The 23,875-nt window shown below is 37.4% G+C and overlaps 1 protein-coding gene across 5 annotated transcripts in view; it reads left to right on the top strand.

The window, feature by feature from the left end:
* The window catches only part of LOC113065937 (GTPase IMAP family member 8-like), a 167,696-nt gene that overhangs the window by 114,335 nt on the left and 29,486 nt on the right, over nucleotides 1–23,875 (top strand). The window contains exons 1-3 of one of the 5 annotated variants that reach the window (XM_026237479.1): nucleotides 19,388–19,427; nucleotides 19,696–19,755; nucleotides 23,336–23,395. The gene's annotated coding sequence lies outside the window, so the exon portion shown is untranslated. Of the gene's footprint in view, nucleotides 1–19,387; nucleotides 19,428–19,695; nucleotides 19,756–22,872; nucleotides 23,068–23,335; nucleotides 23,396–23,875 lie in introns of those variants that run through there. The other 4 variants (XM_026237487.1, XM_026237492.1, XM_026237475.1 and 1 more) reach the window with 4 other exon arrangements.

Here is a 23,875-nt window from a genome sequence, read left to right as displayed (position 1 = left end):
ATGGCATCAAGTCTATCAAACATTCAAATATATTAAGTCAGTAATCATAACTTTAGTCAATTAAAAACCTCATAATCATGAAAAGTTTACAATTAAGTTTTGCAACAACGCACCCAAATACAGTAACAGCAATAATGTGCATACAAGGATTTAAGTCTTGAAGATATAAAGTAAATAAATTAGGTGTCATCAGTGCAGAAACCATGATCCACTTACTAAACATAATCCATTGTGATTTATTTGTTATTAAATAAACATAAGTTTCGTCAGATTGCCCTTCATTCAAGCCCTTGGTTTACCCACGCTCATAACACTAGCACAGAATCAGTTCAGAATCAATCACCAGAAGAATCACTCTGGTTCAGACGCTCTGTGAGTCAGTCACGCTAAATCACACATGCGCAGAATCATCAGCTCTTCGGTTCTCAAATCGAATGTGTCCAACAGAAACGGTTCTCGGTTCAGTGTACCGCTCAAGCAGTGGGCGTGTACATTCCTTATCTGGCTCGGCTCGGTGTTCATCTTCAGTTCACAGCAGTTCAGTCAGTGTACTGTTTGAGTAAATGAATTATTCTGGGATATTGTTTGTTTTAACTCAGAGGGAGTGTCAGCAACATTAAAAAAGTTAACAGTTTTAGTCATTTGTGGATTTATGCTTATTGGAGACGTGAACCATTTCAAACGATTCAGTTTGATTTGGTAAACTAGCTCAACCGATTGTGAAACTCATGTATAAAATAAATTCAATGCGCACAGACTGGTGTAGTTTAAGTCTGGTTCTTTTAATTGTGATGATTTTGGCTCACATTTAACAAAAACCCACCAATTTACCATCTCAACAAATTAGAATATGATGACATGTCAATCAGCTAATCAACTCAAAACACCTGCAAAGATTTCCTCAGCCTTCAAAATGGTCTCTCAGTTTGGTTCACTAGGCTTCACAGTCATGGGGAGGACTGCTGATCTGACAGTTCAGCCTCCAAATACATCCAAACCCGCGCTCGCTCGTCCTCGTATGCAAGCACTCATTTTTTTTAAACAAGTAGGCCTAGCGGAACGCAAAAGTTCAAACAAAAAAGTACTGGTCATAATACTTGCATAAAATGTTTGATGTGAAAAAAGTGGTTTATTGACTGCACAGCACAGCCACAAGTGCCACAGTTACGTTTGGGATTATTTTATTTTTAATACTAGTGTCATTTGAAAACATTGCAGTTGCGTTTTAGAATACAACAACGAGCACCACGAAACCATTTAAAGAGACACATTCAGCGGTCTCCTTGACGGGAAACAGTCAACAAAGTTAAATGATCTCCAACGTATGGAGCGCTCTCTTCATTTTATCAATTTACAGTCCTGCTACATGCATTTTATTCAGACTAAAACTCCTTTAATTTGGATGAGAAAGCTTTTTTCCAAGTAGCTTTTGCACATAATAATACCGCTGCAGACGCATTTTTCAGCTTTAAGGTTATTAATTGATTGTCAATTTAAAAGACAATCGATCATGGAAATTATAGAATATTGACTTCCCAAAATGCAAATGAGTTGGAAGGAAACCTGGCTATTGTCTGCATCAAACCATGTTTCTGGACAAATGTGATTCACAATTCTCCGGGCGCGTTGCTGTCTGTGAGAGGCGGAGTAACATAGCCCTCAATCACGCTGCAGTGTTTGTGAGAGCTGCCAACTTCTCCACCCCATTTACAGAGTAAAATTCTCTGACTACCTTTATCTCCCAGGACTGTTGTTGAATCTTCCAAAAGTTTTAGCTTGGTGTCCTTCACATGCGGCAGCAGCACTTTCCACCGAACCAATAACATGTGGCTGCCTGCCGACGTGCCTGACTTTAAATCAGTGCTACTAAACATGGTTATCGGCCGATGCCAATATATTAAAAAATGACAAATATCGGCCCGATATATCGGTCGACCTGTAAGTGACCGGCTGCAAAGCAACTAGGACAATAACAAATGAAAACGGACTCGGATGCTGTATTACTGTGTTTTTCATGAAGACCATTATAAGGAAGGCCACATTTCAGTGCAGCAACACAAAATTCACTTGTAGTATTGGGACTGATAGATGTAACTGTCAGGAAAATAGCCTGTAATATCGCCAAATGGAAAAATGAAACAAATCACATACACTGTGTGCAGAATTATTAGGCAAATGAGTATTTTGACCACATCATCCTCTTTATGCATGTTGTCTTACTCCAAGCTGTATAGGCTCGAAAGCCTACTACCAATTAAGCATATTAGGTGATGTGCATCTCAGTAATGAGAAGGGGTGTGGTTTAATGACATCAACACCCTATATCAGGTGTGCATAATTATTAGGCAACTTCCTTTCCTTTGGCAAAATGGGTCAAACGAAGGACTTGACAGGCTCCGAAAAGTCAAAAATAGTGAGATATCTTGCAGAGGGATGCAGCACTCTTAAAATTGCCAAGCTTCTGAAGCGTGATCATCGAACAATCAAGCGTTTCATTCAAAATAGCCAACAGGGTCGCAAGAAGCGTGTGGAAAAACCAAGGCGCAAAATAACTGCCCGTGAACTGAGAAAAGTCAAGCGTACAGCTGCCAAGATGCCACTTGCCACCAGTTTTGCCATATTTCAGAGCTGCAACATCACTGGAGTGCCCAAAAGCACAAGGTGTGCAATACTCAGAGACATGGCCAAGGTAAGAAAGGCTGAAAAACGACCACCACTGAACAAGACACACATGCTGAAACGTCAAGACTGGGCAAAGAAATATCTCAAGACTGATTTTTCTAAGGTTTTATGGACTGATGAAATGAGAGTGAGTCTTGATGGGCCAGATGGATGGGCCCGTGGCTGGATCGGTTAAGGGCAGAGAGCTCCAGTCCGACTCAGACGCCAGCAAGGTGGAGGTGGAGTACTGGTTTGGGCTGCTATCATCAAAGATGAGCTTGTGGGGCCTTTTCGGGTTGAGGATGGAGTCAAGCTCAACTCCCAGTCCTACTGCCAGTTTCTGGAAGACACCTTCTTCAAGCAGTGGTACAGGAAGAAGTCTGCATCCTTCAAGAAAAACATGATTTTCATGCAGGACAATGCTCCATCACACGCGTCCAAGTACTCCACAGCGTGGCTGGCAAGAAAGGGTCTAAAAGAAGAAAAACTAATGACTTGGCCTCCTTGTTCACCTGATCTGAACCCCATAGAGAACCTGTGGTCCATCATGAAATGTGAGATTTACAAGGAGGGAAAACAGTACACCTCTCTGAACAGTGTCTGGGAGGCTGTGGTTGCTGCTGCACGCAATGTTGATGGTGAACAGATCAAAACACTGACAGAATCCATGGATGGCAGCTTTTGAGTGTCCTTGCAAAGAAAGGTGGCTATATTGGTCACTGATTTGTTTTTGTTTTGTTTTTGAATGTCAGAAATGTATATTTGTGAATTTTGAGATGTTATATTGGTTTCACTGCTGAAAATAAATAATTGAAATGGGTATATATTTGTTTTTTAAGTTGCCTAATAATTATGCACAGTAATAGTCTAAAAACTACTTCCAAAAATATTCAGCTTTGATAATTAATGAGTTTTTGGAATCATTGAGAACATGGTTGTTGTTCAATAATAAAATTATTCCTCAAAAATACAACTTGCCTAATAATTCTGCACTCCCTGTACTGACAAACTGTGTTGTTAAATGCATGTTAAATTTGTTCAGTAAGGCCTGGTGGTGTTTTCTGTTTTTGGCAAGCCACATTCAAGCCCAGAAAGAAACTGTACAGGTGAGTTCAGGATATATTGTGATTAGTTATATTATCAGTGTTATTAGTGAAGAAGTATATGGAATAGCCTTATAATAGCTTGCATGTTTGTAATACCAATAGACAGATTTAAAGTATCTGCCAAAAGGTTTTTCTGAGGTTATTTTGTAACACCTCTGATCTACTTTATCAAGCTCATGCATCTGTGAGTCCATGAAGAGTCATCAGTTGTGTCTTTGCATGGGACTATTCAATTAAAGGGGTCATCGGATGCCCATTTTCCACAAGTTGATATGATTCTTTAGGTTCTAAATGAAAAGTCTGTAACATAGTTTGTTTAAAAATTGTCAATGTTGGTGTAAAAAACACCTTTTTTAACCTGTCAAAAACGGGTTCTTGGCTATTTTCAAAACGGGTTGGTTTGTGGGATTCTCCTTTAATGCTAATGAGCTCTGCTGACTTCGCCCCTTTCTTATGATCTGCTCTCTGAGGGACTGTAGCCGTTTCTCAATATGCGTACTTGTCTGTACTTGTGTTCTTCTGGACTTGTGAAACGTCATCAGTCGCTGCCCAAGTACTGTTCCAATTCAAAGTTCACATTTAGCCAAGTTCAGTTAAAACCCCCGGATATGTTCTTGATCTACCCATTTTACTGCATGGAAGCATGGAGAGGTGCCATGGCATATCCATATGCAATGTTTTATGCCACTTCATGTTTAGTATCATTTTAAAGGTATCTGTGCGATTGGTAAAATGGTCTCAATTTCACAATAGTCACTTATATTATGTGACCACGGGAACCTACTGAACCAAAATGATCGTTATGTTTTTACAACTGATCAACTAGATTTCTTTGTTGTCTGGTCTGAGTATTTAAGGGGAGTGACAAAACAGTACGGGGCGATTCTGCAAGCAACTTTATTTATTTATTGAAAATGTAATTCTGTTGAACACATTGTGCCCATACAGCACATTGTATAGTTGTTTGTGTTACTACTACCTGTGCACATTGGCTAGTAAAGTTTATTCTCTAAAACACCTGAATGCTTTGCTACACATTTTAGACCAGTTAGAATAACTGTTACATGTGTGACTATTAAATTTGTTTTAATAGTCTCCTGTGTGGATCACTTGGTCGTTTCCCATATGGCTACACTGTCTGTGCAGGAGCAAGGTTGCCAAGCAATTAAAAGAGACATTAGGTCCCCAGTGAATGGATAATTGAAAGTATAGTGAGTCCGAGATAATCAAATGTGAAAATTGATACATAATCCACATTTGTGATCAGTTTTTAAATAAAAACACTGTCTAAATTCATTGATCACTTAAAACTGGAGTCACATTGAACACGGAGCTAGAATACATTTACACTAAATTCTGATAGATTCACAAGCGCAAGTAAAAGACCGAATGCGGATTAAACCTTCAACCGGGCCGCTGGATTCTGTTATTTGGGCTGGCGGGTGGAGCCTTACACTAGAGTGCTCTTGTCGTTTTAACCAAATAGTTTGTTTGTCTTTTATTTCATTTTTTTTTTCAAATAATTTTAGAATTGTATTATTTTTCATTAACCTAAATTAAGCATTATTTTTATCAAGGGACTGCTGAGGAACCTCAGGCCTTGATAGAGTGGCGGGCAGCCTTTTCACCGGGAGGTGCAATTCCTCCAAAAGTGGATGGGAGTGAGTATTGATTTTGAGTGTTTGTATAATTTCCTGTATGTCTGAAGGTTTGGTGCTAGATTTGGACAGTCTTCATCCATAAAAATGAATACGTTATTGAAGTGGAATCATGTCTATCTTTATGGTTTTGTTTTGCCTATAGGCATTTTGTTTCCAATTCTGGTTTGGCCATAACTGCCAAACAGGCAAAGAAAAAATGGAAGAAAAATCTAAAATTTAAATACAAGGTAATCTGCCTGTTTCTCTACTTTCTTTTACTGAAAGAGGCTTACCAAGATGTGTGTAAAGACTTTCTGGTCATATATGAAACCTAACATAGATGCATTGGCCCTTACATTTTATCTTGTAAAATGTAGTTTACTCTGTTTACATTGTTAACTCTGAGACTGTAAAAAGAATAGTTCACCCCAAAATGAACATTCTGTCATTCACCCACAAATTTAAGTTGTTTCACACCTGTATACACTATTTATTTCAGCCAGGCCCTTCTTGAGTTTCTTAAAGAACAGGCAGAGAGGGAAGAGGGCAGCATCACACCGGTCTCTGTTTGAAAAACGTGTTAATAAATTCTAAATTAATATGAGCAAAGCCACCTGCCACCTCATCCATTTCCTCTGCTTTTGGAAAATGAATAATTTTGTGGAGGATGGTCATCATCTCCTCCACAACATTGTGAACAGTCCTACAAACTGTTGAAAGTGGCATGCTGAAGTTATCTGATGTGACCCTATAGGATGCTCCACAGGCAAGCCAATAAACCGTAACAAGTACTTCAATTTCACGGCTCCATCCATGGGATTTTTGACGGGGCAGCATCTGTACCAGCATGTTGATGCTGTTCCTGGAGAGCCTGAAAGCTGGCTTTAAATCCTCTCCAGAAAAAAAAACTTGACCAGGATTGGTACCTGGTCATTGATCTGTGAATACCTGCGAGTGGGACTTTGTTCCTGTTAAAATATATAAATAATATATAAATTAAGAATGTTTTTACTTTTGTTGTATTCTGTATTTGTTATATGTATTGCTTTTAAAAAGCTTTTACTATATGTACTGTTGTTGCATTATTTTTTTATTTTTTTGGATTTTTAAAATGTTTTTACTATATTTAATGTATTTATTACTATAGGCTATTTATCCAGTTGTTTTAATGATTTTGTCTAAAATGTATTAAAATCTGCCATAATTAAATTTCCCTCTAACATTTGCTCTTTTCGTGAAGTATTTCTTTATACTCACTGATAAGCTCTAGCACAACATTCATCCCAGAGTCTAAAAGTTGTAGCCTATATGATTATTATAGACATTAAATTGTCCTGTTTGTGTTAATGCAGTAATATGATGTGGACTTAACTATATAAAGATGGTAAACAAACTATCAACTTATTTGAGCACCACAAAGACAAATAAAAGTTGTGTGAAGTGTAAGCTAGATAATTTAAATGTTATCACCTGTCAGACCTATTGTACTTGTCAGTTAATTTGGTACGCCGAAAAATCTAATGTAGTCTCATGAACAGTGTTCTCGGTTACTAAGAAATAGTAACTAGTTACAGTTACTAGTTACTTCATTCAAAAAGTAACTCAGTTACTTTGTTGATTACTTACACCAAAAAGTAATGCATTACTGTTAAAAGTAACTTTTTAGTTACTTTTTTAAAGAATGTTCTTTAATGTTCGCATTAATGCCCTTTTATGTGTTATGGTCTATACAAACACAAAACTGACTTAAAATAGTAAAAAAATTACTTTAAGTCAGACCAGCACTGAATACTGTATATCACAATAATTTCTGAAATAAATAACAAAACAAACTGAATGATATATTCAGAATCAAAAATTTAAGTGGTTTCTGCATCATAAAAGCTGTTGAGCCCATAAATATTTTCCTTTCACTGCTTAAGTATGAATTTCAACAATGTACAACATAACACAAAACATTTTGAAATAAATAAATGAAATCAATGAAAACCAAATGAAAATCAATTTTGAAAAACTGCTATTATTGACAACCATAAATTATATGCATGAAAAAAATATATATAAATGCTGTTTAAAATTGTAATCTATGTGTAGGAGCTTAGCTTAAAATCACAACGAGAAAAAATGAGAACGAGTCAATCTTTCATTCATTATCTGGCTCGGCTCGGTGTTCATCTTCAGTTCTCTCTTCACAGCAGTTCAGTCAGTGTACTGTTTGAGTACATGAATTACTTCGGGATATTCATTTGTTTTAAATCAGAGAAAGTGTCAGCCACATTAAAATTCAGTTTGATTTGGTGAACTGGTTAAAAAAGATACGGTTATGGATCGAATGATTCGTTCGTGAACAGGATATCACAAACTGCTTTGATTTGAACTCTCTCACAACAGACACGGAAGAGAAGACAATTGTTTTTATTGTTTTATTGTTTTATTAGGATCCCCATTAGTGGCCCATTTAATGGCAGCTAGTCTTCCTGGGGTCCTCTTTAAAAATCTTCACAACATAAAATTACACAAAACAAACACAAATTACAATCAAGAAAATTACAGTTAAATTAAAAATATTACCAACTGAAAGAACGTGACAATTTCCAGCTTTCACGAGGTCATTTGCAGCAGTTCCTGTGTTACTGTCCTCTTAAATTTATATTTGTTCTGAACTCTGCGTGATGAGACAGAAAGTCGATTCCTAATAGATATTGCTCTGTAAAATGATGTGCGTTTCAGAAAATTTGTCCTGGGAAGCGGAAGTTTTATGTCACCACCTAGTGCCTGCCTGGTGGCATGTAGGTGTCCACTTCCTACAAAAACAAGCTGCTCAGAAAGAATCTGTGGCTTTTTCATAAATACTGCATTCCACAATATTAAAGTTTGGACAGTTTTCTAAATGGCACAGAACAAGAGACTGGACAACCTGTTTAGCAATGGACATAGGAATATATGACATACATTTTCTGGACATTGCAATACCATTCCCCATTTTAGCTATCATTCCATCGATATGAGCTGACCGAGACAAGTAAGAATCCAAAGTGACAATGATGAATAAAGTCGTAGTTTTTGCTATTTTTGGACCAAAATGTATTTTCAGTGCTTCAACAAATTCTAACTGACCCTCTGATGTCACATGGACTACTTTGATGATGTATTTCTTACCTTTCTGGACATGGACAGTGAGTTATTAATTACATAATTTTGATTATAGGGTGAACTAACCCTTTATCAAAGAATAGTACACAAGCATCTCCAAAACTATCAAAGGTTATTTAAAAATAAATTCATGAATTATTTTATGACACACATTTTTACTGTCTTATTTATTTAGCCTGTATATTAAAATTAGAAAAATAACTTTTATTTTTATCATTATTATATATTATTATACAGGTTATGCATACAAAGCTTTTATCCAAATCGACTTACAAAAGAGGAACAAATTACTCCAGAGTCAGTCATAATGCCCGGTTTATTATACAATAATAATCAAGTGTTAAGATTATCACAAACTGAACAAGATTTTGATGCACATCTTTCTAAATCGTTGTATTCCACCTCGTACTACACTTGATAGATAATCACTTTACTGTAGGCCTGTTCCACATAATATTCAATAAAACTGTATGTTAACACATAGCAGCTTGCTGCATGAATCCGTGAGTACAGTTTACAAATCTGAGGGAATGGATTGCGAAAGCGTGCGCACGGATTATAAATTCGTGGGTACGGTTTACGAAATCTGAGTGCACGGATTGGAAATTCGTGATCACAGTTTGTTAAACTGTGGCTGGGCACTATTTGTTAAACCGAGGGAACGGTTTATGAAATTTGTGAGTATGTTTTATATACTGAGGGGACGGGTTGCAAAACCGTCGCCACGGATTTATTCTTTTTTCTCCTACAGGTGATGTGCGGTTTATTGCTAGATTTTTCTTAATGAAAAGAGGCAGTTGTTTCCACATATTTTATTTTATTTTATTTTAAACAACGTAAATATAATCACAAAAAGAGGCAGTTGTTTAATATATTCAATGTCATTATAAATATAAAGTGAAAATAATCAAGAGTAGGTACATATTAGCTTTTTAATACATATTTAATATATTGAAAATAAAAAAGAAGTTAATTCAAGTAAAGCATGCAGGCCTATTGCATGTTGAGTGATGCTATCAAGTACACTGCCGTTCTATTTGTAGAATGACTGGACTCGCGTCCTCGATAGTCCAGACACTGCGTACTTGGTATTGAGAAACGCCTTGTTTACTTTAGCCACATGCATAACGAAACTTTCTAATTAGCACATTATTATGAAAGGTGGTTTTCAATGATTCATTTAAATACATTATACTCACTGCTGGAGGCTGGATCATGAAGGACTTGAGTGAACGCAAACGCATTTAAGTAGATCAAGGGTGCATTTCTTTCATTTCTCCGAACGTAAGTTAATCCTCTGCAATTTCAGTCGCTCAGATGTTGGGAGTGAATGACTACTGCTATTTTCATTATTACATAAAAAAAAAAAACCCCACCACAATCATTTAGGAGTCATGCTCGTCTACATCTCGGATTGATGACGGCTCACTCAGGGTGGGTCTGACATAAGACACAAGTCCCATCTGTACTGAAACACTGCTGTCAATCAAACAATGCTCGACTTGAGAAAAAAGAAAAGGGGAAAACATTTAAAGAGACTACAGAAAAAACACTTGGTGGATTTTTATCATCATAGGATGGTTGTGTACACACACTGCCAGCACACATTTCAGTTCAAACAACTTGTAAAAGTGCATTATATGACCTCTTTAAGAGAAATTCAGTCAAAAATTCAAATACTGTCATGATGTTTAAGTGCATTGCTGTGTGTTTACTTGCTGGTCTAATAAAAGAGTCCTGAACCATTGAGAATGTGACGTTCTGCTCTCTATAGATTTGGCTCGGATCCCTTGAACAATTAAAATCTTCATTTTACAAATGAGCTTTGCCACTGATGCATGATTTCTGTTTGTTTTTCTTATTTTTTTTGTCAAACAATCCAAATTGTGCATGTGCGTTTAAATGTTAAAAGTTATAAATAAGGAGAGGTTTAATCATTGACTGTCAAATAATAATTCAATAAAGGATGAAGGATTCTCTTTCAGATTTTAAATGTTTTCAGGGTCATTAAAAAGTATAAGCCAAAACAGGGGAGAAAAATGATCTTGAACCGTCTTAGAATCACATGAAGCTTGTAAAACATGAAAAATCCTGTAGATCCATAAAGGCTCAGAATAAGTCATAAATATTCATCTCTAAATTCTTTAAACATCTAGTTTTGATAAACTGCAGACCAATTCCTGAAATCACAGGCAAATCGGTGCTCGTTCACGCAAGTAAATCACGCAGTGGTAATGAGCAAAGATGAAATCTGAGAGAACTGCCTGCTGTGTGAAAAGTGTTTTGACTGAAAACTATATCGGAGATGACTGATAACCAATGAGAGAGCAAGATACAGAGCAGCAGGGAGTTCCGGGAGGAGTTATAGACCACAATATCCTCGCATCTCCCCAAAACATTTCCTCCTTCATATTCTTCTCGTTTTCGCTGCAAATCATTTTTTAGCCTATAAATTAAAATTATAATAATAGAAATAAATATAATTTTTTATCATTATTATATATTATTATACAGGTTATGCGTAAGAAACTTTTATCCAAAATGACTTAGAAAAGAGGAACAAAGTTCTAAGATTATCACAAATTAAGCAAAATTTTGATGCACATCTTTCTTATTAAATTGTTGTATTCCACCTCTTACTACACTTAAAAGAGAATATCTTAAGACACTTTGCTGTAAACCTATTCCACATAATAATATCCAATAAAACTCTGTTAACACGTAGCTTGCTGCATGAATCCGTGAGTACGGTTTACAAATCCGAGGGAACGGATTAAGAAAGCGTGCGCATGGATTATGAATTTGTGGGTACGGATTCAATAACCGAGGGTACGGTTTACCAAATTTGAGCGTACGGATTGATAATCTGTGGGCACAATTTGTTAAACTGAGGGAACAGTTTATGAATTTGTGAGTATGGTTTATAAACTGAGGGGATGGAAACGTGCGGGGCTCCATAGAATGCAAATTGGTTGTATGTCGGTTTCTAATTAGTAGGCCTAATCTTCTGACATTTGATTATTCTAGTTAAACTCTATTTTATATTAACTTGCTCATTCGGGTGCTCATGTTGCTAACAAGGATTCAATGTAATCTTCAAAAGTCAATAATTACAGAGTAAAACTGAATTAAATCAAATGTAACAATTTATTATCAGTCAAGTAAATATGTATTCTGCCAATTACATATCCAATTCAAACATATCAAATCATATCAATACAAAACATCAAAACACTACCCAGTCAGCCAGTAGCCAGTCAGCATAAGTGAGTGACGTGACATACAGCTAAGTATGGTGACCCATACTCAGAATTCGTGCTCTGCATTTAACCCATCCAAAGTGCCAATAAAATGGCCAATCCAAGTGTGGAGCTGCACATGCTCACAGGCAAACTCTATGGTGATGTCACTTTGCCAGGTCACACAGGAGTAGCAACACTTGCTTGAGTGTTTATCTTGGCTGGAAACACAACTCAGTGGAAACAAGGCATATCATTACAGTGGCAATTCTACCAATGGAGCAGAATACAAGCCAATAATTACAGAATTGATAGAGAGAGCAGCATCCATAGGGCTACATGTGCTTGCTGTCACCACTGATATGGGTAGCCCTAACCAGGCCATGTGGAAATCCTTTGTGATCAGTGGTCCCTATTAAGGACTTATTGTCCTTTCAAGAAGGGATGGCATTAAAAGTAGCTCCCCATCTATCAGCTGCAGCCATCGAGCCAAGGCACTTTGAAAAAATGAAGGTTGGTCCTGGTCTAAATGTATTTAGTAAAGCAACAAGTGCTGGGCTGAAGTATATGGTGTATCAAGAAAACCGCCCTCTCTCCTACCTGACTACAGCGTGGTTCCTGGAGCAAGTGGATCATTGGTTTGATCTTATGTCATCTCACCATTTAATTACAGCCCTGAGCAGGGTCAAGATAGAGAAGTATGAAAAGGCCATAATAAGAGAGTTTGGAAGCCTGTTCAGAAAGGGGTGATAATGGCAACCAAATCAGATTTGGGCATACAGGAAGAGATGCTGAAACGAGGACACAGGTTTGTGTAAACTTCAAGGTTCACACAAGGCTGCCTTGAAAATACATTCAGCTGTGTGAGGTCTAAAAATCCCATTCCAACTCCAGTGGAATCCCATCATGCATTGAGAATCATATCAGTTGGGCAGTTCCTCACCACCATCAGGTCTGGGAGCTCCCAGGAAGATGACAGTAGCTTTTTGGCAGACTTCCTGGACACAGTGAAACAAAAATGTCACTCCATCAGTCAGAGTAGAACAGGTGATGGTGGAGAACAGAACAGCACCAGACCTCACAAAAACAGAGAAATGTATTGTCTTCCATTTTGCAGGCTACAATTTCCACAAATTAATCAGGTTTGCCAGCATCTGTGGAAAATGCAACTAAGACAGCATCTTAGTAAACTTAGAAGAATTCAAGGCTGGTGCTTTTTGGAGAAAGAAGCTCAGTCACTATCCAGCAGGCTTCCATCATGCTGTGGAGTAGAAGGAAAAATCTCCAAAAGATTTATACGGCTGAGGTTGAGGCAAAAAAAATCCCCCGAAATGACACTTAAAAGTCTTACAAAGTTTCTGGTCGCCAGAAGTTCCTTGGCACCGCAGGGACTGCAGTGGGCTGAATCCTCGAAGACAAGAACCAATACAGGAAATACAATGCGAGAAGTAAACTCAGACAACAGTCCAAGACACTAGCACTGGTGGCAGAAATGTCCAAACAAACAGGAACTGGAGGAAACTGCACGGCGCAAGACAACAGAGAACCATTAACAACAATCTGACACCAAACAAGACAAACACAGGACTATTTGTAGACCCACAGAACAAGACGCACATGCCGTGGATCTGAGTTCTCGTCAGCACATCTGACGCTGACATACAATCAGACCAGAGCAGTGAACATAGAACAGAATGAACAGACAAACCTGCGAACCGTGACAAATAGGGTGCATTTTATTATTAAGGAATTTAATTATTTAATATGTGTAATAAGGAATAAACTTTATAACATAATTTTTACCTCTTCCACTGTCACATGTGGTCAAATGTTATATTTAACTAATATATAACATTAGCTAACCTTTCCCAACCTGCAAAAAAATATGTTTAGAATCCTTTTCTCTAATTCCAAACACACTGGATGAAACCGAATTAAGAAAGCTGATTTTACAATTAATAGGGTATTCGTTACTAATTTTATTCAGCTCCAATCCTAGCCTAATCTGTTAGTTATCTGATAACATCCCTTAAATCTACTCATTTAATGAGTACTAATCTACTAGAAGGTTTAAATTTACAATTTATTATTTAGATATACTGATAATGTACAATCTTATTATTTAAACGTCTTACCTTTTAAACGTGCGTCATAAACGGTTTGTTCTGCTGCATCTCTACAGCACGGGATCAGTTTGCTGCTACTTCCGGGAACTATTGAGAGGCTCAACAAGCCGCCATTGCTGTAAAAAAAGCATTCCATTGGAGTCAATGGAGTTGTCACTACTCTCCCTCTATATGGCTCTGGTCAGCGCCAGAGTTCAGAACTGCAAGGTGTATTCATTGGTGAAAGAAGCGCCCTGGTGCAACCGCAGTAGCAGTTCAAACATGGAGAGTACTCCTGTAGCTAAGCTAAACATCTCCTTAAAATGGTTAGTGAACGCTTCTTAGGAGTTCATTATGACACTGTAGGCATTCCATATTGCCTTCGCCAAGAACAATTATTGACCAGAAAGGAGTGAAATGAGGAATGCTACCTTGGAGCACTCTGTTGTGAGCAAATTCTTAATGAACTTTGGCAAAGAGCCACTGCGTGCTCCTGTGAGAAATGCAATTAGTTTGAATGGACTGCAGAAGCAGACAAATGTTTGAGTGAAATCAGTGCAGGTGGAGAGCCCAGTACAGCTCTCTTTACACATTCTCTTCCAACTGCAGTGCTGACTGATGCATCTTACTGAGGTCTTGGCAGGGATTTGACAACTCCATGCAGATGCTGCAGAAATGCCTCACTGCGGATGAAAGTACTCCACGGCGAACAAAGAGGCATTAGTTTGCATGCTAACTGTAGTAAATGAAGACATACATTTTTTTGCTATGAACTGACCACAAAGCATTCACCACGTTGCTGTGTACGGAAGGAACTGGCCATGCTGGAATGAGAGTGGTGAGGTGGTCAGCCCAGCTGCTGTGTTTTTCTTATCAAGAAAGCCCATACCAGTAATGGTCAATGACTTTGAGAAACCTGCAGTCTCCTCGGGATCACCAACGCTGGTCTTCACAACAGCTTCTGAATCCTGTCCTGAGCCAAGTTTGCTTTGAACACAAATACTGAAGGGATGACCACACAACAGGAAGATCTTTAGGTGGATACCATTAGATAAAACTATACAAATGTCCTAAATATACAGTATTTTACTGTCCCTATGAAAACTGTATTACTGTATGAAGTAATCAAACCTATTAAAGTTACATAAGTTACTTAAGAGCAGTGAGTGATTCTCATGTTTTTCTTTTGTTTGATTAATATTATTACTCTAATATAAGAAATGCATGGATCCATTATACTGACACAAACCCAATATTTTCGAAACTGTTTATGTTTAAGATATATGTTTAACTTCACGGATACTCGTTAATAGGCCCGGTGCCAGAGGGAGGCTTTGACCCCAAATGATTTTACAATGCACTTTTGCAGAGTAGCCAGCCGATCACAGACCTGTTTGTTGATTTCTACAAAGCAATGGCCAATCAGAGAGGTTTAGGTTGGAATCCACGCACTCAACACTTTTTGTCTGGTTCTGTGTAACTTCAATTTAAAAAAAGTTTCATTGTGTAGTCACATTCATTGGTTAAAATGCAACTTTGTAAGATCATGATAAATGAGTGAGTTCTTCATAAATTTAAAGGGAGCGCTCTTTGCATGCTGTATACTATATTCAGAATTTAAATCAAACTTGTTCTTCATGCAGAGATGGCTAGCTACACTATATAGATAAAGATAATTTCAGAAGCACAGAGGGATGTGATTCTGCAACCAATCCTGGTACAAATGCAGGATTTAGGTAAGTAAACGGTTATTATTTGTATTGGCTGCCATGCCAAATAATGCACCTGCTTGCTTTTCTGTTTAAGTATTAGTGAATTATTGTAAAGTGTTACCCAAATAATGTAATTTGTGCATTTACTTGAAACCAAGTCGTGTGTTCTGTTTACATTGTTTCTGCACTATTGTTTATGACAGTAGTATTTGACAGAGTGCAGAATACAATGAGCGCCTTGATACTACTGAACATGTACTTGACTCATTCTTTCCGCATGTTCTTTGCACAGTAAAATATAATTAAAATTGCCAATTGCCAATTAAAAGATTCTCAGCAGATGACATATTGCTTTATGGGACAAAATTGACCGGGCCGTAGGTTCAACCAATACGGGCCCCACATGTGTGTTCACAGGTTGATTTCAAAGGTAGGTAAATGTTTAGTTGAAAAAGTCTATATTACAGTACACAGAAAAAGAATACGCACATTTGAGTTTATACAGTACATTTATTTATGTAGCGGTGTGTTACATGTAAAAACAAGAATATATATATATATATATATATATATATATACACTGTGTGCAGAATTATTAGGCAAATGAGTATTTTGACCACATCATCCTCTTTATGCATGTTGTCTTACTCCAAGCTGTATAGGCTCGAAAGCCTACTACCAATTAAGCATATTAGGTGATGTGCATCTCAGTAATGAGAAGGGGTGTGGTTTAATGACATCAACACCCTATATCAGGTGTGCATAATTATTAGGCAACTTCCTTTCCTTTGGCAAAATGGGTCAAAAGAAGGACTTGACAGGCTCCGAAAAGTCAAAAATAGTGAGATATCTTGCAGAGGGATGCAGCACTCTTAAAATTGCCAAGCTTCTGAAGCGTGATCATCGAACAATCAAGCGTTTCATTCAAAATAGCCAACAGGGTCGCAAGAAGCGTGTGGAAAAACCAAGGTGCAAAATAACTGAGAAAAGTCAAGCGTACAGCTGCCAAGATGCCACTTGCCACCAGTTTTGCCATATTTCAGAGCTGCAACATCACTGGAGTGCCCAAAAGCACAAGGTGTGCAATACTCAGAGACATGGCCAAGGTAAGAAAGGCTGAAAAACGACCACCACTGAACAAGACACACATGCTGAAACGTCAAGACTGGGAAAAGAAATATCTCAAGACTGATTTTTCTAAGGTTTTATGGACTGATGAAATGAGAGTGAGTCTTGATGGGCCAGATGGATGGGCCCGTGGCTGGATCGGTAAAGGGCAGAGAGCTCCAGTCCGACTCAGACGCCAGCAAGGTGGAGGTGGAGTACTGGTTTGGGCTGCTATCATCAAAGATGAGCTTGTGGGGCCTTTTCGGGTTGAGGATGAACTCCCTGTCCTACTACCAGTTTCTGGAAGACACCTTCTTCAAGCAGTGGTACAGGAAGAAGTCTGCATCCTTCAAGAAAAACATGATTTTCATGCAGGACAATGCTCCATCACACGTGCCCAAGTACTCCACAGCGTGGCTGGCAAGAAAGGGTCTAAAAGAAGAAAATCTAATGACTTGGCCTCCTTGTTCACCTGATCTGAACCCCATAGAGAACCTGTGGTCCATCATGAAATGTGAGATTTACAAGGAGGGAAAACAGTACACCTCTCTGAACAGTGTCTGGGAGGCTGTGGTTGCTGCTGCACGCAATGTTGATGGTGAACAGATCAAAACACTGACAGAATCCATGGATGGCAGGCTTTTGAGTGTCCTTGCAAAGAAAGGTGGCTATATTGGTCACTGATCTGTTTTTGTTTTGTTTTTGAATGTCAGAAATGTATATTTGTGAATGTTGAGATGTTATATTGGTTTCACTGCTGAAAATAAATAATTGAAATGGGTATATATTTGTTTTTTGTTAAGTTGCCTAATAATTATGCACAGTAATAGTCACCTGCACACACAGATATCCTCCTAAAATAGCTACAACTAAAAACAAACTAAAAACTACTTCCAAAAATATTCAGCTTTGATATTAATGAGTTTTTGGAATCATTGAGAACATGGTTGTTGTTCAATAATAAAATTATTCCTCAAAAATACAACTTGCCTAATAATTCTGCACTCCCTGTATTAGACCATCATTACATACGTTCACAATGAGATATGACTTCAATCTGATTTCTAAGATGGATTTAGTTCTTTTTCAGTTAAAGTTTGCAAACAACTTATTTTCATAAAGATTTATTTTTTTGCAAGAAAAATATTATGAACATTTTTTTTAATTGATACTAACCTGCACACATAGTATTTGACTCCAGGAAACCTCTTTGATTTGTCATATGAGACCATGTTCCATTGTTCCCCCTTCATCCATTTCCAACCACGTCCTCCACACGGATCAACCAGAACCTGCAAAATATTTATACTGTCATTTCTGAACAAATAGGAGAGATGTCTTCTTCTTCAATGCAGTCTGTTAATTGTTCCATGAGTATTTGTCATCTATTGTTATATAAAAAAAAAAAACTACAATGTATTGTACTAATGTACCTCGTAGCTGTTGGCCTTAAGTGCTTTCCAATCATATTCATAGTTGCAGCGCTGACCCTTTACATCATCTGTAAACCACAAAGATTTATAGCGTTAAGACTTATAAGTGTTAATCAAGCCCAATAATTTGAGAGGAAATTTTTCTTGCTTGAAGATACAATGCTGTTGTCTTAGATGAGTATGAAGATACACAACAGCCTTCATTACCTAAATGACCTGCCCTTCACTTTTCTGTGCTCATTGGTCCATTCCATTGTAATTTAGAATTCCATTACACAAAAGCAGGTATGGATGAAACTGTAACTATGTAATGATATATGATACTGTACATTAATGGAAAACATGGACATAAGCACATGAAAATTAAGAATCTTATACAAGTATATGTAAAGTAAAAGAGTTTGCATACTGTTGGGCACTCCTCCGGTCTGAACCCACTGGAGGTCCTGACTTCTGCAGCCCTTATTTGGGTCTCCCTTCCACGGGCTCACACAGCTGCAGCTCCTGTCATGATTGGAGGAGGAGCACTTGGCATTCACTCCACAGGGTTTCACTAGGCATGTTTCACGGCATGTGCCAAAGGTGCCAGTGCAAACCTCACGGTCCTTACAAACGTTGTTTTTTGTGCAGTTGTTACATTTGTGTGGTATAAAGGATGGACAGGGCGGCTGCAAGCATCTATACTCTTCAGGCAGAGGGTGTGTGGCGGAGCCCCAGCCAGGCAAACATGAGGCCTTGCAGACTGTAACACCACCTTCAGATTTGCATGCAACTTTCCCATTTACCTGCTCAGCGTAGCAGACAGGCAAGGCACTCCACTGCCCTCCAGAACACTCCACAGTATCTGGGAATGGCTTGAATAATCCACCACATTAAATTTTCACCTGCTGCTGGGCTGTGCTGTGGTATAGCTTCTCGCAGTGGTTGTTCTGAAGATCCACAGCCTTTAGAGGGCCGCATCCATTTTTATTGAAGAGTCTCCACTGCTGTGAGATATAGCGTAGAAAAACCTTCTCAACAAAATCAATGTTCTCTGATTTTCCAGTGACTAGTAAATATTTTGACCAAGCTAAAACAGATTCCTTTTCAAGAGCGAACATGTAATGTATAAAATAATCAATCTGGTCACTGTAGTACTTCGTGCACTCAAGAGGCTGACCAGACTGTCTTTGAGAGTCCTGGACCAGCGACTTGCGAAACATATCCAGAATGTTGTATTTGTCTCCAAATGCTGGCATGAAATTTTCAAACTGAAGCAGAAAAACCTAAAGGTAAAAAAAAGTCTAGTAGCAGAATTAATAAAATAATTGAAATGGAGAATACATTTTAAGAATAATAGAATAATTTATTCACTATAAGAAATATCTAGACCTCAGTATACAAGCCAGTGTAATACATTGAGCACTATAATTATATAAATGTTTTAATTCATATTATCTTGTTTTAATACAGAATTTTTCAGTCTTTATTTTACAATAGCTTGAGTTAGTTTGTACTTTGAATCAGTGTGACCTTTGAAAAAGTGACTCCCCCCAACAGACAAACAGATCTCCGGCTGCTTTTATGAAGAGGAACCTTGACATGCCGGAAACTTTACAGGTAATCTAAAAAAAATTATAACATTTATGTAACTTTGTTATATGAAACATAAATACAGGATACAGCACACTAAATAAAGTATTTGGCGTAATCATGAGTGTATTCAAAAACTGAGCAAGCTGTTTTACTTCACACAGAATTAAAAAATAAAAATTCAGTCAGTGTTGAGTTGAGTTCAGTCAGTGTTGAGTGTTAACAAGTAAAATATCTTCGGATTACACAGTTGAAACAACAACAACAACAAAAAAAAAAAACATTTAATGCCACACTGAATATGAGGAATGGTTCTTGAGCAGAGCTCTGAAGGGGAGGCTGTGTTCTTTTATTTCAGTTGATTTTTATCTAAGGCTTTGTGGCTGGAACTCAGTTACAGCTGTGTGTAAAAATGTACTTTTGTAATACACTGAAAACCACCAAAAGCAGGTGGTGATGAGGAAGTCACATGATGAGCCAAAGGTCATCACAAACAGCTTTTAAATATGAACAAATATAGAAGGTGTACAGTGTCAACACAAACACTAAACACCATCCTGGTAACACATGTGAAACTGAAACAATGCTCGTTGAAACAATGAACATTAATTGAACAACATTAGATGTTACATACAACCCTATCCTGTATTAAAACAACACGGGAGAAGGAAGGAGGGATAGTTATAAAGGAGGAGGAATGGATAATGGAAGTATCAATGGAATGTCATAAGGCACATAAATGGTAATATGATAAGATAGTTTATTACGCCTTCTCAGAAGTCACATCATGATAGTAAAACCAAAACGTTTTCTGGGAATGCTCAAGAGGAATACATACTTCCTTACAAGATATCTTTAAATGTGTGATACCGTGTAACAGTAAAGTATTATTCTTTGGATACATGCCCCAGGAATTGTTAAAAAGAGATAAATATTTTATGTATATATTGTTGGTAGCTGTTAAAAAGAGTTTTACCAAAACAAATGGTTATCACGGGAGAGTCCTACCCTAAATGCATGGATGGAAATCACATTGGATATCTATACAATGGAGCAAATAACAGCATTTGTAAATCATTAAATGGAATCATAAAACATCTAATAGACCTGTTTTTATCTTTAAATCAAATATTTGTTTAAATGTATGTAAAGAAAGTTTACTCCCTATACAGGGAGTGCAGAATTATTAGGCAAGTTGTATTTTTGAGGAATAATTTTATTATTGAACAACAACCATGTTCTCAATGATTCCAAAAACTCATTAATATCAAAGCTGAATATTTTTGGAAGTAGTTTTTAGTTTGTTTTTAGTTGTAGCTATTTTAGGAGGATATCTGTGTGTGCAGGTGACTATTACTGTGCATAATTATTAGGCAACTTAACAAAAAACAAATATATACCCATTTCAATTATTTATTTTCAGCAGTGAAACCAATATAACATCTCAACATTCACAAATATACATTTCTGACATTCAAAAACAAAACAAAAACAAATCAGTGACCAATATAGCCACCTTTCTTTGCAAGGACACTCAAAAGCCTGCCATCCATGGATTCTGTCAGTGTTTTGATCTGTTCACCATCAACATTGCGTGCAGCAGCAACCACAGCCTCCCAGACACTGTTCAGAGAGGTGTACTGTTTTCCCTCCTTGTAAATCTCACATTTCATGATGGACCACAGGTTCTCTATGGGGTTCAGATCAGGTGAACAAGGAGGCCAAGTCATTAGTTTTTCTTCTTTTAGACCCTTTCTTGCCAGCCACGCTGTGGAGTACTTGGACGCGTGTGATGGAGCATTGTCCTGCATGAAAATCATGTTTTTCTTGAAGGATGCAGACTTCTTCCTGTACCACTGCTTGAAGAAGGTGTCTTCCAGAAACTGGCAGTAGGACTAGGAGTTGAGCTTCACTCCATCCTCAACCCGAAAAGGCCCCACAAGCTCATCTTTGATGATAGCAGCCCAAACCTTGCTGGCGTCTGAGTCGGACTGGAGCTCTCTGCCCTTTACCGATCCAGCCACGGGCCCATCCATCTGGCCCATCAAGACTCACTCTCATTTCATCAGTCCATAAAACCTTAGAAAAATCAGTCTTGAGATATTTCTTTGCCCAGTCTTGACGTTTCAGCATGTGTGTCTTGTTCAGTGGTGGTCGTTTTTCAGCCTTTCTTACCTTGGCCATGTCTCAGAGTATTGCACACCTTGTGCTTTTGGGCACTCCAGTGATGTTGCAGCTCTGAAATATGGCAAAACTGGTGGCAAGTGGCATCTTGGCAGCTGTATGCTTGACTTTTCTCAGTTCACGGGCAGTTATTTTGCGCCTTGGTTTTTCCACACGCTTCTTGCGACCCTGTTGGCTATTTTGAATGAAACGCTAAGGTAATTCTGAACATTTAAATTCATGGTAATTCAAACTAACTATTGTTTTGTTGTCAGTTTCCATAAGAAACTGCCTTATTTCTCCCTCCGCCTTATTTTAGCACACCAGGGTGACTAGGAACATGAAATTATCCAGCAATAACTTTTCTGTTTCACAGGTGAATAACTATGAGGTTATACAAGGGCCAAAATTCCCTTATTCATCACAAGGGCCAAATTCCCTTATTCATCACAAAGAGAAAAAAAACCCCGAAAAAAGTAGGTTTGGGGTGTAGCCAAACCCTAAACTTTTGGTTGATTAACCCCTAACCTTGTTTACTCGAGGTACATGGGCTTCTCAATTAATTAGATAAAATAAATGAAATGTTGTGAAAAAGTTCATTTATTTCAGTAATTCAACTCAAATTGTGAAACTTGTGCATTAAATACATTAAATGCACACATGCTTTTATTGCCAAAGAAGCTGGCTGTTCACAGAGTGCTGTATCCAAGCATGTCAAAAGAAAGTTGAGTGGAAGGAAAAATGGAGAAGAAAAAGATGCACAACCAACCAAGAGAACCGCAGCCTTGTGAGGATTGTCAAGCAAAATCAATTCAAGAATTTGAGTGAACTTCACAAGGAATGGACTGAGGCTGAGGTCAAGGAATCTGAGGCTGAGAAAAAGGGTAGACTTAAGACTCAGGGAAAACAGGGTTTTTTATACAAGGGGAGGTAAAACAAAGAAACACAGGTCCATAACTCTGACAGTAATTACATGTAGTAATGTACAAAGCTTTTTTTCTGGTTCTCGGAAGGATATAATGGCAAACGGTCAAAGAGCACACATACTTGATAAGGATTCCTTTTTGTACAATCTTTAACACTCATAACTTTTATATAGCTTAGTGATCTAAAACTTTCACTCAGTAAGTCTACTGCTGGCATGAAATTTTCAAACTGAAGCAGAAAAACCTAAAGGTAAAAAAAAGTCTAGTAGCAGAATTAATAAAATAATTGAAATGGAGAATACATTTTAAGAATAATAGAATAATTTAATTACTATAAGAAATATCTAGACCTCAGTATACAAGCCAGTGTACTACATTGAGCACTATAATTATATAAATGTTTGAATTCATATTATCTTGTTTTAATACAGAATTTTTCAGTCTTTATTTTACAATAGCTTGAGTTAGTTTGTACTTTGAATCAGTGTGACCTTTGAAAAAGTGACTCCCCCCAACAGACAAACAGATCTCCGGCTGCTTTTATGAAGAGGAACCTTGACATGCCGGAAACTTTACAGGTAATCTAAAAAAAATTATAACATTTATGTAACTTTGTTATATGAAACATAAATACAGGATACAGCACACTAAATAAAGTATTTGGCGTAATCATGAGTGTATTCAAAAACTGAGCAAGCTGTTTTACTTCACACAGAATTAAAAAATAAAAATTCAGTCAGTGTTGAGTTGAGTTCAGTCAGTGTTGAGTTTTAGCAAGTAAAATATCTTCGGATTACACAGTTGAAACAACAACAAAAAAATCTATTTAAATGCCACACTGTATTTAAAAATCTATATTTTATACATGATGTACAAATTAAAACTGTTACGGAAGGAAAAGCACTGTAATCTACCACATAAATTAACAGTGATCAGGAGTAAGAGGAGATACTCTTCTGAATCTTAAAAAGACGGAGAAATAGAATATCAATAAGATCTAAAATGAGTGTAGGTAATGTTTTTGTTCCATGAGATTACGCAGACCTTTTTATCTTTTA

The sequence above is a fragment of the Carassius auratus genome, chromosome 4 (genome assembly GCF_003368295.1).
Source record: "Carassius auratus strain Wakin chromosome 4, ASM336829v1, whole genome shotgun sequence".
Taxonomy (NCBI): domain Eukaryota; kingdom Metazoa; phylum Chordata; class Actinopteri; order Cypriniformes; family Cyprinidae; genus Carassius; species Carassius auratus.
This window is presented reverse-complemented; position numbering and strand designations above follow the sequence as displayed.